This window comes from Somniosus microcephalus, chromosome 27 (assembly GCF_052327205.1).
Source record: "Somniosus microcephalus isolate GS21.2 chromosome 27, FLI_Smic_1.0, whole genome shotgun sequence".
Classification (NCBI taxonomy): Eukaryota; Metazoa; Chordata; class Chondrichthyes; order Squaliformes; family Somniosidae; genus Somniosus; species Somniosus microcephalus.
In genome coordinates, this window is record NC_141013.1 from 14,628,236 (window position 1) to 14,644,610 (window position 16,375).

The window sequence follows — 16,375 nt, forward strand, 5'->3', positions numbered from 1 at the left end:
GAGCTGTGGAAGCTGCAACATTAAATAAATTTAAAATGGAGATAGACATTTTCCTAGCAGATAAGGGAATTAGGGGTTACGGGGAGAGGGCAGGGAAGTGGACGTGAGTCTAGGTTCAGATCAGCCATGACCCTATTGAATGGTGGAGCAGGCCCGAGGGGCCGTATGGCCTACTCCTGCTCCTATTTTTTATGTTCTTATGTTCCTAACTTGTCAGCCAAGACAGTCTGTCTGCGAGACCTGCTACATAAAACAAATGAGTTCGCATGGACAGAAAGACATGAACAAGAGTGGATGAATCTCAAAACAGTGCTGACAACCACACCTGTACTCACCTTCTTTGACCCAACAAAGAGAATCAAAGTGTCAACAGATGCATCAAAAGATGGCCTAGGCACGGTCTTGCTACAAGCAGAGGGTGAAGATTGGAAGCCTGTTGCCTATGCCTCCAGGTCTATGACTGATTCTGAGTGTCGATACGCCCAGATTGAAAAGGAATGTCTAGGCTTGGTAGTTGGACTAGAAAAGTTCCATGGCTACATATATGGACTTCCCACCTTCACAGTTGAGACAGACCACTGCCCACTGGTTGCCATCATTAAAAAATATCTGAATGAGATGTCTCCAAGGATTCAACAACTCATGATGAAGCTGCAAAGATATGACTTTGAACTGATCTACACACCAGGCAAATACATAGTGTTAGCAAATGCACTATCCCGAGCACCCACAATGAGTCATGTGAGCTCTACTGAAGAAGACATGGATGTTCATGTGAGTATGGTCACTGCTGCGCTGCCCGTGTCAGACACAAAATCAAAGCAAATAGCAGAAGAAACAGTAAAAGATACAGTGTTACAAACAGTAGAGAACATTCATCATGGTTGGCCAAAAGGTTCCTGTCCAAAGTACTTTCACATTAGGTCAGAGTGGAGTGTCGCAAGTGGACTATTACTAAAACAGAACAGAATAGTCATTCCACAGGCTCTACATCAAGACATGCTCAAAAGGATTCATGACGGACACCTCGGAATTGAAAAATGCAAAAGAGACACTGTTTATTGGCCTGGCATAAATAAGGACATTGAGAACATGATAGGCAAATGTGAGACATGTCAAAAACCCCAAAACAAACAAGCAAAGGAACCAATGATAGTAGCTGACTTACCAACAGCACCATGGCAAAAGGTTGGTATGGACCTTTTCCATTTGAATGGTAAAGACTATCTATTAGTGATTGACTACTATTCTAACTATCCTGAGATGGTGCTGCTCTCAAGCACATCAGTAAGCAGTGTCATAATGCATGTTAAATCCATCTTCGCCAGACATGGAATTCCCAGGATTGCTGTTAGCGACAATGGACCGTGCTTCAACTGTAAGGAGTGGCAACAGTTTGCAGCACATTATGACTTTCAGCACATCACATTCAGTCCTCTGTATGCTCAGTCAAATGGTAAGGCAGAGAAAGGTGTTCAAGTTCTCAAACAGCTACTGAAGAAAGCAACAGAAAGCAAGTCTGATCCTTATCTCGCCCTGCTGAGCTACCGAGCCTCCTCTTTAGACCCTGGTTCTTCACCTGCTGAACTCCTAATTAGTCGCAAGTTGCGCACCATGCTAACCTGCTGTGCAAAAGAAAAGCAGAGTAAGGAACTGAGACAGAGACTTCAACTGTTAAAGCTGAAACAGAAATCATACTATGACAAGTCATCCAAAACTCTGAAACCATTGACAAGGGATGATGTTGTCAGGATTGAGGATCCAGATGCATGGAACAGGAAAGCTACAGTTCTTGAGGAAGTAGGACCAAGGTCATACACTGTTAGAACTGAGGAAGGACAGATTCTCAGGAGGAACCGCCGTTCCCTCCTGAAAACACAAGAAACTATCGAAGAGCAAATCGATGACAATGCCGCAACTGAATCTTGTCACTCATCACCAGAACAATCTAACATAAACACACATACAGGCTCATGAAAACACATCAGACTTACCTGTGCTGAGAAGATCCACACGTGAAGTAAAAAAGCCTGATAGACTTAATCTCTGAGTACAAAGAAAACTATATTGAAAATGTATTGACCGTTGTGAAGATATTTATGTCATTATGATTGACTGATATTGCTTTTGTTTAACCTCAAAGAAAGGGGGATGTAATGGTCAGTAACATATCATTCTAGAATGGTACACTAGGTGGAGCTGTATGTATATAAGAGTGGGGCTACCCACGATGAACTAGGCCACCCACAAGGCAGTAGTCAAGATGGATGCTGTACAGTAGTCCACATGGCTGAATAAAGTGACTAGCTCAAGCTAGCTGTTCATAATGAAAATGTCTATTTATTTATGAACATAACACTCCACAGTTCCCAGCTTCTCACACTAGAGAAAATACACTGATCTATCTTTCTTCGTTCCAAAGTGGATGACCTCACATTTCCCTACACTGAACTCCATCTGCCACAGTTTTGCACTCTCACTGAATCTATCAATATCCCATTGCAACTTTCTGCTCCCAGCTACAGTATTTACTCTGCCCCCTAACTTGGTGTTGTCAGCATTGCTTTCCAATGGTGTTAAAATAAAGCCAATTGGGACATAGCCATGACTTTAAGCGTAATATATAGAAAATTTCTGAATAAATGATTTTCTTCAAATGCTGAATCACAATATTTTTTCAAACTACTGGAACTTGCACTAAAATGTGTCACAAATCAAAACTTCTCAGAAGTTGGATCTGTCTCCAGACCTCTCCCAGGAAGTAAAATTTGGACCAGCAGAACTCACTTCCCCCGTTAAGAATGTTTAAATCCACCACTACAAAAAATGTACTTTTGTCTACGTCAGTTTTCTCCCCATAAAGCAACGGATGAAATATAGGGAGTAGGTGCAACCTAAGCCATGGTGATCCCCAAAATCCAAGTGTGCATGGTGATATGCCTATCAATTAGTCCAATAAAAGGCGACGAGTTAAGAACGTAACTGAAGGTTTTTATTGGCTAAATAACAGAGCCCACCCTCGTGGGTGATCCGATCCAACAGGGAGGAATACTAGCCAGTCAGCTACCTTTATACCTGGGCAGGTAATGGGCGGAGTCGGAGGTGGTCAGCCCAGGTATAACAGTGCGACAAGAGGCGACCTCGTGTAGTGATGTGACAGTGAGAACAATATACAGTGATAACTATAACAGTGGTTTACCACATTCACCCCTTGTTTAGATTAGAGTCCGGCGGGGTGAAGTGTATTACCAGCTCTGGTATGTCAGTCTGTCCGGAGGCTTCGTTAGCCTCTCCGATCGTCGCAGCGGCGGTGTTACATTATCCGGTGTTAAAGCTGGTGTCTGCGTAGTCGGCAAAGGCTCGTGGGGTTCCGGCATGCCGTCTACCTCGGCTGGACTCGGGGGGTTGGGAGGGGGGGGTGAGGGTGCGAGGTCTCGTAAGGAGACAGTGTCCTCCCGTCCGTCTGGGTAAGCCACATAGGCGTACTGGGGGTTGGCGTGCAGGAGGTTCACCTTCTCGACCAGGGGGTCCGTTTTATGGGCCCTCACGTGCTTTCGCAGCAAGACGGGTCCCGGAGAGGTCAGCCAGGTTGGTAGGGTGGTTCCCGTAGTCGACTTCCTGGGGAAGACAAACATTCAAGCATGGGGGGTGGTGTTAATGGCAGTGCAAAGTAGTGACCGGATGGAGTGCAGCGCAATCGGGAGGACCTCTTGCCAGCGGGAGGTTGGGAGGCCCTTAGACTTTAAGGCTAAGAGGGTGGCCTTCCATACCGTCGCGTTCTCTCTTTCCACCTGGCCGTTCCCTCGGGGGTTGTAGCTGGTGGTCCTGCTTGCTGCAATACCCCTCTCCAATAGGAACTGACGGAGTTCCTCGCTCATGAAGGAGGCGCCCCGGTCACTATGTATATAGTTCGGGAACCCGAACAAGGCGAAGAGTTTGTTCAGGCATTTACTGACCGTGTTACTGGTCATGTCTGGGCAGGGGAAGGCAAAGGGGAAACGGGAGTACTCATCAACGATGTTGAGGAAGTACACATTACGGTCGGATGACGGTAGGGGCCCCTTGAAGTCGATGCTCAGACGCTCGAAGGGGCGGGTGGCCTTGATCAGGCTTGCTCTGTCCGGCTTATAGAAGTGCGGTTTGCACTCAGCACAGATCTGGCAGTTCCTGGTCATGGTCCTGACCTCCTCGATGGAGTATGGCAGGTTGCGGGCCTTAATGAAATGGTAGAGTCTGGTGACTCCGGGGTGGCAGAGGTCATTGTGGAGGGTCTGAAGTCTATCACTTTGCGCGCTGGCGCATGTAATGCGTGAAAGAGCATCAGGGGGGTCGTTCAGTTTACCGGGCCGGTACAAGATCTCATAATCATAGGTGGAAAGCTCGATTCTCCACCTCAAGATTTTGTCGTTCTTGATCTTGCCCCTCAGCTTGTTATTAAACATGAAGGCAACCGAGCGTTGGTCGGTGAGGAGGGTAAATCATTTGCCTGCCAAGTAGTGCCTCCAGCGCCGTACTGCCTCCACAATTGCCTGGGCTTCCTTCTCGACCGACGAGTGTCGGGTCTCGGGGCCCTGTAGGGTCCTTGAGAAGAAGGCTACCGGCCTACCCTCCTGGTTAAGGGTAGCGGCTAGGGCGAAGTCGGATGCATCGCTCTCCACTTGGAAGGGGATTGACTCATCCACTGCGTGCATTGTGGCCTTGGCTATGTCTCCCTTAATGAGGGAGAAGGCCGCGCACGCCTCTTCCGTGAGGGGGAAGGATGTGGTTTTCAGGAGGGGTCTGGCTTTGTCCGCATAATTGGGTACCCATTGGGCATAGTAGGCGAAAAGCCCCAGGGTTCTCCTAAGTGCTTTTGGACAGTGGGGGAGGGGTAGCTCCATGAGGGGGCGCATTCTTTCGGGGTCGGGGCCGATGACTCCGTTCTCTACTACACAGCCAAGGATGGCAAGGCGCGCTGTGTTAAACACGCATTTCTCCTTATTGTAGGTGAGGTTCAGCCGTTGGGCCGTACGGAGGAATTTCTCCAGATTCACGTCATGGTCCTGCCGGTTGCGGCCGCAGATGGTGACGTTATCGAGATAGGGGAAAGTGGCCTGTAGTCCGTTCTGGTCAACCATCCGGTCCATCTCCCGTTGGAAAACCGAGACCCCGTTGGTGACACCAAAGGGGACCCTAAGGAATTGGTAGAGGCGGCCATTCGCCTCGAAGGCGGTGTACTGGCTGTCCTCCGGGCTGATGGGGAGTTGGTGGTAGGCCGACTTGAGGTCGATGGTCGAGAATACGCGGTATTGTGCAATCTCATTGACCATGTCCGATATGCGGGGGAGGGGGTATGCGTCCAGCTGGGTGTATCTGTTTATGGTCTGGCTGTAGTCGATAACCAGGCGATTTTTGTCGCCGGTCTTGACTACCACCACCTGGGCACGCCAGGGGCTGCTGCTCCCCTCAATAATGCCCTCTTTCAGGAGTCGCTGCACCTCAGAGCTAATGAAGGCTCTGTCCCCAGCGCTGTACCGCCTGCTCTTAGTAGCGACAGGTTTGCAGTCGGGGGTGAGGTTAGCGAACAGGGAAGGTGGCGGTACCTTGAGGGTGGATAGGCTGCAGGTGTTACGCGGTGGGCGGTTTAACTTTCGCTGGTTGTCGACTGTGAGTGGGGGGAGGGGTCCACCGTATGCTAGGGTTACACTTTGGAGGTGGGATTGGAAGTCCAGCCCTAGTATGACGGCAGCGCACAGCTGGGGGAGTACGAGGAGTTTAAAATTTTTATACTCTGTCCCTTTAACCGACAATGTCACGACACAGTAGCCGCTGATGTCTGTGGCGTGCGACCTCGATGCCATCGAGATGCGGCTGCGTGTTGGCAGGACGGGGAGGGAGTAGTGGCTCACCGTGTCTGGGTGGATGAAGCTCTCCGTGCTTCCGCTGTCGAACAGGCAGGTCGTGGCGTGGCCGTTGACTTTGATGTCCATCATTGAGCTGGCCAGGTGGTGCGGGCGGGCTTGATCCAGGGTCACGGAAGCTAGGGTGTAGATGAGCGCGTCGTTGTCATGACAAGATGGCGGCGAAGATGGCGGCCCCCGTAGTTCACATGAGGCTCTGTTTAAATCATTTGCCCCGCACAAAGATGGCCGCCCCTGCTGTTCCCATGAGGCTCTGCAGGCTTCGGCTGCCCCGCACAAAGATGGCCGCCCCTGGTTTTCCCATGAGGCTCTGCAGGCTTCGGCTGCCCCGCACAAAGATGGCCGCCCCTGGTTTTCCCATGAGGCTCTGCAGGCTTCGGCTGCCCCGCACAAAGATGGCCGCCCCCAGGGTTCGCATGAGGCACTGCTGGCTTCTGAGGATTTGCTTCTGCAGGCCTTGGAGAAGTGGCCTTTCTTGAGGCAGGTTTTGCAGGTCGAGTTTTTGGCTGGGCAGCGCGACCTCGGATGCTTCTCCTGGCCGCAAAAGAAGCAGCCAGCGGCCCGATCGGGGTTGCCTGATGTCGGGGCCGGTACCGGGGCTAGCGGGCCCGGTCGGATCCGTGATGCAGACGCTGAGGTAGGTCCCGGGGGCAGCGCTGTGAAGGGTGGTGGGGTGGGGGTCGGGCCCGAGTCCCAGGGTCGCGAATAGTACCTGGCAAACGCTTCCTGGTCTTGCTGGGTGGCCTCTAGGGTGAGGGCGAGGGCTTCGGCCTTGTCCAGGTCTATGTCCTTAGCTTCAAGCAGTCTTTGCCGTGTGTAGTCGGAACGTAGGCCTCTCACCAAGGCGTCGCGGACATTGTCTTCCATGTTCGCAGTAGCCGTCACCGCTTTAAAGTCACAGTTCCTGCCGAGTTGTCTCAGCGCTCGTGAAAATTCAGCTATCGATTCTCCTGGCTGTTGCTGGCGAGATCTTAAGAGATGCCTAGTGTACATGTAGTTTACCGGGCTCCGGTACTGCTGTTTCAGTAGGTTGATGGCGTCGTCGTACGTAGTCATGTCCTGGATGAGTGTATATACTCTCGGGCTCGCTTGGGCTTTCAGGACTCTTAGTTTGGATCTCTGAGGGACGACGGCTTCCTCCAGGTACGATTCGAAGCAGTCCAGCCAGTGTTTGAAGTCGTTGGCTGAGTTTGGTGCCTGTGGGTTTAGATCCAGGTATGGTGGTTTCAAGGCTTGCAGCCAAGCCGGCTGGTGTGGCCCGTTGTCTGGAGGCTGCTGTTGCTGTGCTGCTGGGTGAGCTCCTTGCTGTTGCTGTTCATTATCAGACATCTTTAAAATTTAGCCAATAAAATTGATATGCCTATCAATTAGTCCAATAAAAGGCGACGAGTTAAGAACGTAACTGAAGGTTTTTATTGGCTAAATAACAGAGCCCACCCTCGTGGGTGATCCGATCCAACAGGGAGGAATACTAGCCAGTCAGCTACCTTTATACCTGGGCAGGTAATGGGCGGAGTCGGAGGTGGTCAGCCCAGGTATAACAGTGCGACAAGAGGCGACCTCGTGTAGTGATGTGACAGTGAGAACAGTGAGAACAATATACAGTGATAACTATAACAGTGGTTTACCACACATGGGTTTCCATCCGGGCCTACTTGGTGTAGAACCTCAGGGCAATTGAGATGGAACCCTTCTGGGGTTCCAAGTCTGGGTCCTGGCCTGAACTCCTGCCACCACCCAAAAATAGATTGCCAGCATTTCTGTAAAATCAGCTCTTAATAAATTAACCTACTGAGCAGGGAGGCCATCAGCAACAGTAGCAGCTGTGCCTTAGTTTTCACTGTTTGACTGATGCTTCAAAGGTATTCAGCTCCATCTCCACTGGCACCTGAAACTATCCTGTTAATGACCTTAAGCAAAACCTTAATCCGAACATGGAGGCAGATGAAACCCGAACCCAAAAATGGACGGAAGTCTCATATTAATCTTGCCCCTGACCTTAACCCTGTTGTGGAGGGTAAAGTTAACTGTAAAATCTTACCCTCATTTTAACACAATACAAAGGTAACACTAACCCGCATCCTAGCCCTGACTGTAATGCTAACCCTACTGTGGATGTTCACACTAACTGTAACTTTCACCCCACTTCTGCTCGGCATCTCTTTTGCAGAAGGTTTCAAGGCTGCCCAGTGTGTTCCAATTTTCTATTTTTAGTGTCTCAGAAAGAGGGGCAGAGAGGAAAAAGGAGGCAGAAGGAGTGAAAGACAAACAAGAGAACAGAAATCACGCAAATATTTAGCAGGGAGAGAGGCATACAGACAGATACATGGAGAGAGAAAGAAACATATACGTAGGTACTTTCCACAAAAATGGAACAATTCGGAATCAAGGGGTTAATTCTAAAGGCAATGATGACTCAGAAGAAACACTCCATATGAATTCATCAGTTGTCCATGCCAACAGAAAAATAATTGCGAAATGCGAATAGTAGATCGCATGAGGATTAACTTTACATAATCAGAAACTCACTTCACGTTTGGACCTACCAGTTGGATTAAATTACTGTACTCTCCTTTAGTTGAAATCTCAGCTACCTGGAATACAAGACTTTCTACAGCGCTCGATTTGTGCTTCTTCAGTAAGTGAAAGATCACAATTTAATGACAAAAGGTTTTGTAAACTACAAGTTAAAATTAATCTTTCGGATGCAGTCTATAGCCAGCCTGAGACCAGAGAGGCAGATAATGTATTTAGATTTTGTACGAACTGCTGTTCAAATATAGTACTTGTGGAAATCAGAAATTTTAGTGGCTCAGAGACAGATAAAAATGGGCAGAGAGGAAAAAAGAGGCAGAAGGATTGCAAGAAAACAGAAAGCACACAAATATTTAACAGGGAGACAAGCAGACAGACAGATACATGGAGAGAGAAACAAGCACAAAGCACAGAGTGGACTTGAACAGTGTGTTTTATTTGGGAATTTGGAAAGGGTGGTAATTGGGAGAAGAGGGGGAAGGAATTGCTGCTTTTTGCCTGCACTACTTGTAGTGCTTTGTGTTACAGGTAGATAAGTAATTTCATTACCCATAACTTAATCTAGATCAACTAAGTAGTCAAGAAACTACACTGTAAACTAAGTTACCTAATTACAAATTTAATTAAATAAAACAAGGTCATATAGGGATGGCAGGGCAGGTGGTGTGCCACAACTGCAGCATGTCGGAGTTTGTGGAGAGCATTGTGATCCCGGACAACCACGTCTGCTGTAAGTGCCTGCACCTTGAGGAACTTCAGCTCAGAGTTTGTGAGCTGGAGTCTGAGGTGCAGACATTGCAGGGATGGGGAGAGTTACCTGGACACTTTGCTCCAGGAGGCAGTCACACCCATTAGGTTAGGTAGTGGTGCAGGTCTGGTTAGTGGTCAAGGACAGGAGGGTGTGACTGCAACTCAGGCAGGTAAGGGACCCCAGGTGTACTGCTGGAGAAGTCTCAGCCTTTGCACTTGTCCAACAGGTATGAGGTTGTTGCTGCCTGTGTGGATGAGGGGAAAGCCTGTATAATGGATGAGCAAACTGACCATGGCACCATGATGCAGGGGGCCATTCAAGTGGGGGGAATGAAAGGGAATATAGTTGTGGTAGGGGACAGTATAGTCAGGGGGATAGATACTGTTCTCTGCAGCTGCAACCGAGAGTTCCGAAGGTTGTGTTGCCTGTCCGGTGCCAGGGTTAAAGACATCTCGTGGCTGGAGAAGAACTTGGAGTGGGAGGGGGAGGATCCAGTTGTCATGGTCCACGTAGGAACCAACGACATAGGTAAAACTAGGAATTAGGTTCTGTTGAGGGAGTTTGAGGAGCAAGTATCCAAAGTAAAAAGCAGAACCTCAAAGACAATGCCTTTGGTCATCCCAATGTTTCATTGAAGGAAATTGTGGCTCATCCAAGACTGCATGTCGGACAAGTTGTCTGACAACACAGAGGCAGTAGAGGGTTTGAGAGAGCTGGTAGTGAGGTAGAGCTGGGTGTTATCAGTGTACATGTGGACCCTGACGTCATGTCTTCAGATGATGTCGTTGAGGGGAAGAATACAAATGAGAAATAGAAGGGGGCCAAGGTTAGATCCTGTGGGGACTCCAAATGTAATCATCTCTGGATTGTTACCTGAGCCATGTGCAAATTGGCATAGGGACAAACAGATTAGAGGTTTAAATGCGTGGCTCAAAGAGTGGTGTGGGAGGAAGGGGTTTCAGTTCATGGGGCACTGGCAGCAATACTGGGGAAAGAGGGAGCTGTTCCTTTGGGACAGGCTCCACTTTAACTGGGCTGGGACCAGTTTCCTGGTGAACTAAATAACTAGGGCAGTAGACAGCGCTTTAAACTAATGAAGGAGGGTGGGGGTCGGCGGGGGGGGGAGGATTCAGGAAAGAGTAAATTTAAAAGCAGTGAGAGAAATGTCAAGGCTCTAGAGCAGAGTAAATGTTTGGGTAAAAATAAGCAGATGGGTCAGGAAGGGACAGAGAGAGTAACAAAGGTATAAGGCATCAGTGACTAAGGTGACATTAGGGAAAAATATAAAGAAGTCAAAGCTAAAGGCAATCTTCTTCTTCTTAGGCAGTCCCTCAGAACCGAGGATGTATATCTGAATGCGTGAAGCATTCGCAACAGAATAGGTGAATTACTAGCGCAGATAGAAATGAACAGGTTTGATCAAATAGCTATAACAGAGATGTGGTTGCAAAGTGGCCAAGGTTGGGAACTAAATATTCTAGGATACTTAACTTTTAGAAGAGATAGACAAAATGGAAAAGGAGGAGGGGTAACCCTGATAATAAAGGATGGGATAAAGACAGTGGAGAGAATGGATCTTAGCTCCAAAAATCAAGAAGAAGAATCAGTTTGGGTGGAGCTAAGAAACAGCAAGGGGCAGAAATCATTGGTGGGAGTTGTTTATTGGCCCCCAAACAGTAGTTGTAATGTAGGGCAGAGTATAAATCAGGAAATTAGAGGCATATGTAACAAGGGTAATACAGTAATCATGGGGGACTTTAATCTACATATAGACTGGGCAAACCAAATTTGCAGTAATAGTGTGGAGGATGAATTCATGGAATGAATGCAAGGTAGTTTTCTAGATCAGTATTTTGAGGAACCAACGAGGGAACAGGCTATTTTAGATCTAGTATTGTGCAATGAGAAAGGGTTAATTAATAACCTTGTAGTAAAGGGGCCTTTAGTGAAGAGTGACCGTAATATGATAGAATTTTATATTGAGTTTGAAAGTGATTTAATTAATTCCGAATTTAGGGTCTTAAATCTAAACAAAGCAAACTACGTAGGTATGAGGGGCGAGTTGGCTAAGGTAGATTGGGAAATTACATTAAAAGGTATGATGGTAGAGAAGCAATGGCTAGCATTTAAAGAATTAATACATAATTTACAGCAAATATACATTCCTTTAAGGCACAAAAACACCACAGGAAAAGTTGTCCAACCGTGGCTAACAATAGCAGTTAAAGGCAGTATTAGATCAAAGGAAGAGGCTTATAATGTTGCCAAAAATAGTAAGCCTGTGGATTGGGAAGATTTTAGAATTCAGCAAAGGAGGACCAAGAAATTGATTAAAAAAAGGGAAAATAGAATATGAGAGTAAACTAGCAAGAGACATAAAAACAGATTGTAAAAGCTTCTATAGGTATGTAAAAAGAAAAAGATTAGCAAAAGCAAATGTGGGTCCCTTACAGGCTGTGACAAGAGAAATTATAATGGGGAATAAGGAAATGGCAGCGAAATTTAAAAAATACTTTGGGCTGGATTTTACTTACCGAGACGAGTTGGGGGCGGCACTGCTGCCTTCTGGGTTCTAGTCTCACCCCCAGCGACGTCCGACACACATATGCTATTTTCCCCTGATTGGCCTTGTTAAGCCCTGCCGGTTTGCCGGCCAACTAAAGGAAAGCCGGTGTCAGATGACGTCAGTTGATGACGCTTCATCTGCCGTTTCTTTTAAATGCACACGGAGCATAATTTTTGACAGATGATTTGACAGTGTTTAATAGCTTCGAGGTGCTGTCAAACACTAACAATCAGTACCATCGTGAGCCCTTGCACTCAGACTCTTCAATGACTCTCTCCTTAGGATAAAACAGATGGCAGCTGCAGGTGAGGATGCAGAAGCGATCTGTCACTTCTCCCAATGAGGTGAGGCCACACAAACACTTCAAAGCTTGTCACCTACAGAAAAATCTAAACACATTAAAACTGACTTTCCCAACATTTCCTTACCTCTGATACTCACCAGTGTCCCATTGCATCCTTCACACCACTTCTGCAGCTGTCATCTATACTCAAACATAACAACAGACCCACAGCACGCCTCACTTACCCTGGCTGGGTTCCCCGATGTCGGGAAGCCCGCAGCAGAAGTCACAAAGTTGGAAAAAAGCTTCTTAACTGCCTGTTAACAGGCAGTTAAGTGGCTATAATCTTCTTTCCGCCGCTAGGAGTTGGGTCCCTGCACAAGTCAGGGACCTGACTCCTGGGAAGATGGGTTGGAGGCGGGTTGGGAGCTGGTAAAATCCAGCACTTTGTATCTGTCTTCATGGAAGAAGATGCAAAAAACTACTTAGAAATAGTGGTGAACCAAGGCTCTGGTGAGAATGAGAAAATGAATGAAATGAGTATTAGTAAAAAAATAGTACTGGAGGAATTAATGGGACTGAAAGCCAATAAACCCCCTGGACCTGATGGCCTCCATCCTTGGGTTTTGAAAAAGGTGGCTATAGAGATAGTGGATGCAATAGTTGTCATTTTCCAAAATTCCATAGATTCTAGAATGGTTCCTGTGGATTGGAAGGTAGCAAATGTAACCCCACTATTTAAGGAAGGAGGGAGAGAGAAAAAGGGAAACTGCAGACCAGTTAGCCTGACATCAGTAGTAGGGAAAATGCTCGAATCTATTATTAAGGACGTGGTAACAGGGCACTTAGAAAATAATAGGATTGGGCAAATTCAACACGGATTTGTGTTTGACAAATCTGTTAAGAGTTTTTTGAGGTTGTAACTAGCAGAATAAATAAGGGGGAACCAGTGGATGTGGTGTATTTGGATTTTCAGAAGGCATTCGATAAGGTGCCACACAAGAGGTTATTAAACAAAATTAAGGCTCATGGGATTGGGGGTAATATACTAGCATGGATTGAGGATTGGTTAACGGACAGAAAACAGAGAGTAGGAATAAACGGGTCATTTTCAGGTTGGCAGGCTGTAACTAATGGGGTCAGCTATTCACAATCTACATCAATGATTTGGATGAGGGGACCAAATGTAATATATCCAAGTTTACTGATGATACAAAGCTGGGTGGGAATGTAAGTTGTGATGAGGATGCAAGGAGGCTTCAAGGGGATGTAGCCAAGCTAAGTGAGTGGGCAAGAACATGGCAAATAGAATATAATGTGGAGAAATGTGAAGTTATCCACTTTGGTAGGAAAAATAGAAAAGCAGAGTATTTTTTTTAAATGGAGAGCGATTGGGAAATGTTGGTGTTCAGAGGGATCTGGGTGTCCTTGTACACAAATCACTGAAAGTTAACTGCAGGTACAGCAAGCAATTAGGAAAGCAAATGGTATGTTCGCCTTTATTACAAGAGGGTTTGAGTATAAGAGTAAAGACGTCTTAAGGCAATTATATAGGGCCCTGGTGAGACCACACCTGGAGTATTGTGCACAGTTTTGTTCTCCTTACCTAAGGAAGGATATACTTGCCATAGAGGGAGTGCAACGAAGGTTCACCAAACTGGTTCCTGGGATGGGGGGATTGTCCTATCAGGAGAGATTGAGTAGACTGGGCTTATATTCTCTAGAGTTTAGAAGAGTGAGAGGTGATCTCATTGAAACATACAAAATTCTTACAGGGCTTGACAAGGTAGATGCAGGGAGGATGTTTCCCCTGGCTGGGGAACCTAGAACCAGGGGTCACAACCTCAGAATAAGGGGTCGGCAATTAGGACTGAGATGAGGAGAAACTTCTTCACTCAGAGGGTGGTGAATCTTTGGAATTCTCTACCCCAGAGGGCTGTGGAGGCTCAGTCGTTGAGTATATTCAAGACAGAGATCAATAGATTTTTGAATATTAAGGGAATCAAGGGATATGGGGATAGTGCAGGAAAGTGGAGATGAGGTGGATCAACCATGGCTTGAAGGGCCAAATGGCCTACTCCTGCTCCTATTTCTTATGTTCTTATATTAAACCAGGGCAGCAGAAGCCCAGAGTTTAGTTGTGGTGCCCAGACTTTTCTTCAGGGGGACGGAGGAGCACTCCTGCTGCTATGCGCCCCACTACGGAAAGTTTCTTTTCAAATGGTGTGACCACGGCAGGTACTCCATGAAGGAGTGGGTTAAAATTCCATCAGGGTCCCATGGTTTTTCCATTGGAAAGCTGGCAAGCGCCCTGCGCGGGATCTGCAGAGCACTGCGCGGCCGCTTAACACGAACATCGGTGACCGCGGCAGGCACTCTGCTAAGGAGCGGGTTAAAGTTCCATCAGGGTCCCATGTACGTTGTTGCACCCCCCATTCGCGTTTTGTTAATGGAGTCCAGTGGGACCCGCATCCGCCACCAAAACCAGCAGTGTTAAAATTGCAGCTCACCGGGAACGGAACAGGAACATTTCTCCTAAACTCTCCCTTCATTTTTGATTATATCAATTTATGCCTTCTAATTACCAACTCACTGACCAGTAGAAATTGTTTTTGCATATTTACCTGACGAAAACTTCTCTTAAGCTTATTTGCTCTTGTAAAAAAGTGCGGCAGTTTCTCTCATCTCTCCTCAGAACGAACGCTTTTCAAGCTTCGCATCCCTGGTACCATCCTAATGAATCCGTTCTGTACCCTCTCCATGGCTCTTGACAGCCATCCTAAAGTAGCGCCCAAAACACGACCCAATATTTTAACTGTTGGTCTGTTGGTTAGAGTTTTTCGTTTCTTTTCTGGGTTTGACTTAAGCCCAAACTGAGTAGATGGCTTTAAGTATGTACTTTGGTTTCTTCTTACCAATTTTCTCCCCATCTCTGCTGAAGATGGTGACTCCCGCTATGCTGCAATTCCACAGCCCTTCGAAGCTTTATCCAAGTGGTTATTATCCAAGTGTGAAACAAGGGGCCAGATTTTGCTGAAAAGTAACTGCGTCTGAATGACGCACAGTGTCATTAATGCACTAATTGGGCAGCAACTTGTAACGAGATAGTGATACCCGGGGAATTGCGAGTCGCCACAAGTTGCTGGTCGATTAGCATCGCGAAAAGGGCATCTCGCGCTTAACCTCCCCGTGATTTCCATGAAGTTCCTGCGTTTGTACATTAATTGCCCATTCAACTCGCCACAGAAAGGTTAAGTCATGTGATTAATAGCGTGAGCACCCTTTTAACGATGTGATAATTGTTAATGACTGCCAATAAACCTCTCTTGTCCAGAAAGTAAACAATTATATGTGTGAAGTCTCATTCATTCAGGTTGTGAAGTGTTATTTAAAAATTGTCAGATTTTTAAGTTGACATGCGTGTTCTTTTCCTTTCTGTTCCGTTTATCTCCCTCTCTTAATCCATTCTTTCTTTCGGTCTCTTTATTTCTCTTTCTGTACCTGTTTTCCAACCTTCCGTTCCTCACCAAAGTCCTTGAACATGTTGTCGCCTCCCAAATCCATGCCCATCCTTCCTGCAATTTCATGTTTGAATCCCTCCATCACTCTCCCCAACATCTGTCTGAGGCTGAACCACACTGTTCACAACCTTGGTGTCATATTTGACCATGAAATGAGCTTCCAACCACATATCCACAGCATAACAAAGACCGCCTGTTTCAACCTCCGTAACATCGCCCGTCTCCACCCTTGCCTCAGCTCATCCGCTGCTGAAACCCTCGTCCATGCCTTTGTTACCTCCAGACTTGACTATTCCAATGCACTCCTGGCTGGCCTCCCACATTCCACCCTATGTAAACTTGAGGTGATCGAAAACTTGGCTGCCCGTGTCCTAACTCACGCCAAGTTCCGTTCATCCATCACTGCTGTGCTCGCTGACCTACATTGGCTCCCGGTTAAGCAACGCCTCGATTTCAAAATTCTCATCCTTGTTTTCAAATCCCTCCATGGCCTCGCCCCTCCCTATCTCTGTAATCTCCGTCAGCCCCACAACCCCCCGAAAAATCTGCACTCCTCTTATTCTGCTCTCGAGTATCCCTGATTATAATCGCTCAACCATTGGTGGCCGTGCCTTCTGTTGCCTTGGTCCTAAGCTCTGGAATTCCCTCCCTAAACCTCTCCGCCTTGCTACCTCTCTTTCTTCCTTTAAGACGCTCCTTAAAACCTACCTCTTTAACGAACTTTTTAGTCACCTGCACTAATTTCTGCTTATGTGGCTCGGTGTCAATTTTTTTTGTCTTTTAATACTCCTATGAAGCGCCTTGGGACGTTTTACTACT

The 16,375-nt window shown here is 47.0% G+C and overlaps 1 pseudogene across 3 annotated transcripts in view; it reads left to right on the forward strand.

The window, feature by feature from the left end:
• The window catches only part of LOC147099999 (UDP-glucuronosyltransferase 2A2 pseudogene), a 32,035-nt pseudogene that overhangs the window by 11,936 nt on the left and 3,724 nt on the right, over window positions 1-16,375 (forward strand). The window contains exons 1-2 of one of the 3 annotated variants that reach the window (XR_015073808.1): window positions 8,402-8,538; window positions 12,035-12,096. The exons of 1 other annotated variant lie outside the window; for it this stretch is intronic. The product of XR_015073808.1 is annotated as a UDP-glucuronosyltransferase 2A2 pseudogene, transcript variant X2 (transcript). Of the gene's footprint in view, window positions 1-8,401; window positions 8,539-12,034; window positions 12,097-16,375 lie in introns of those variants that run through there. One more of the 3 variants, XR_015073807.1, reaches the window with a different exon arrangement.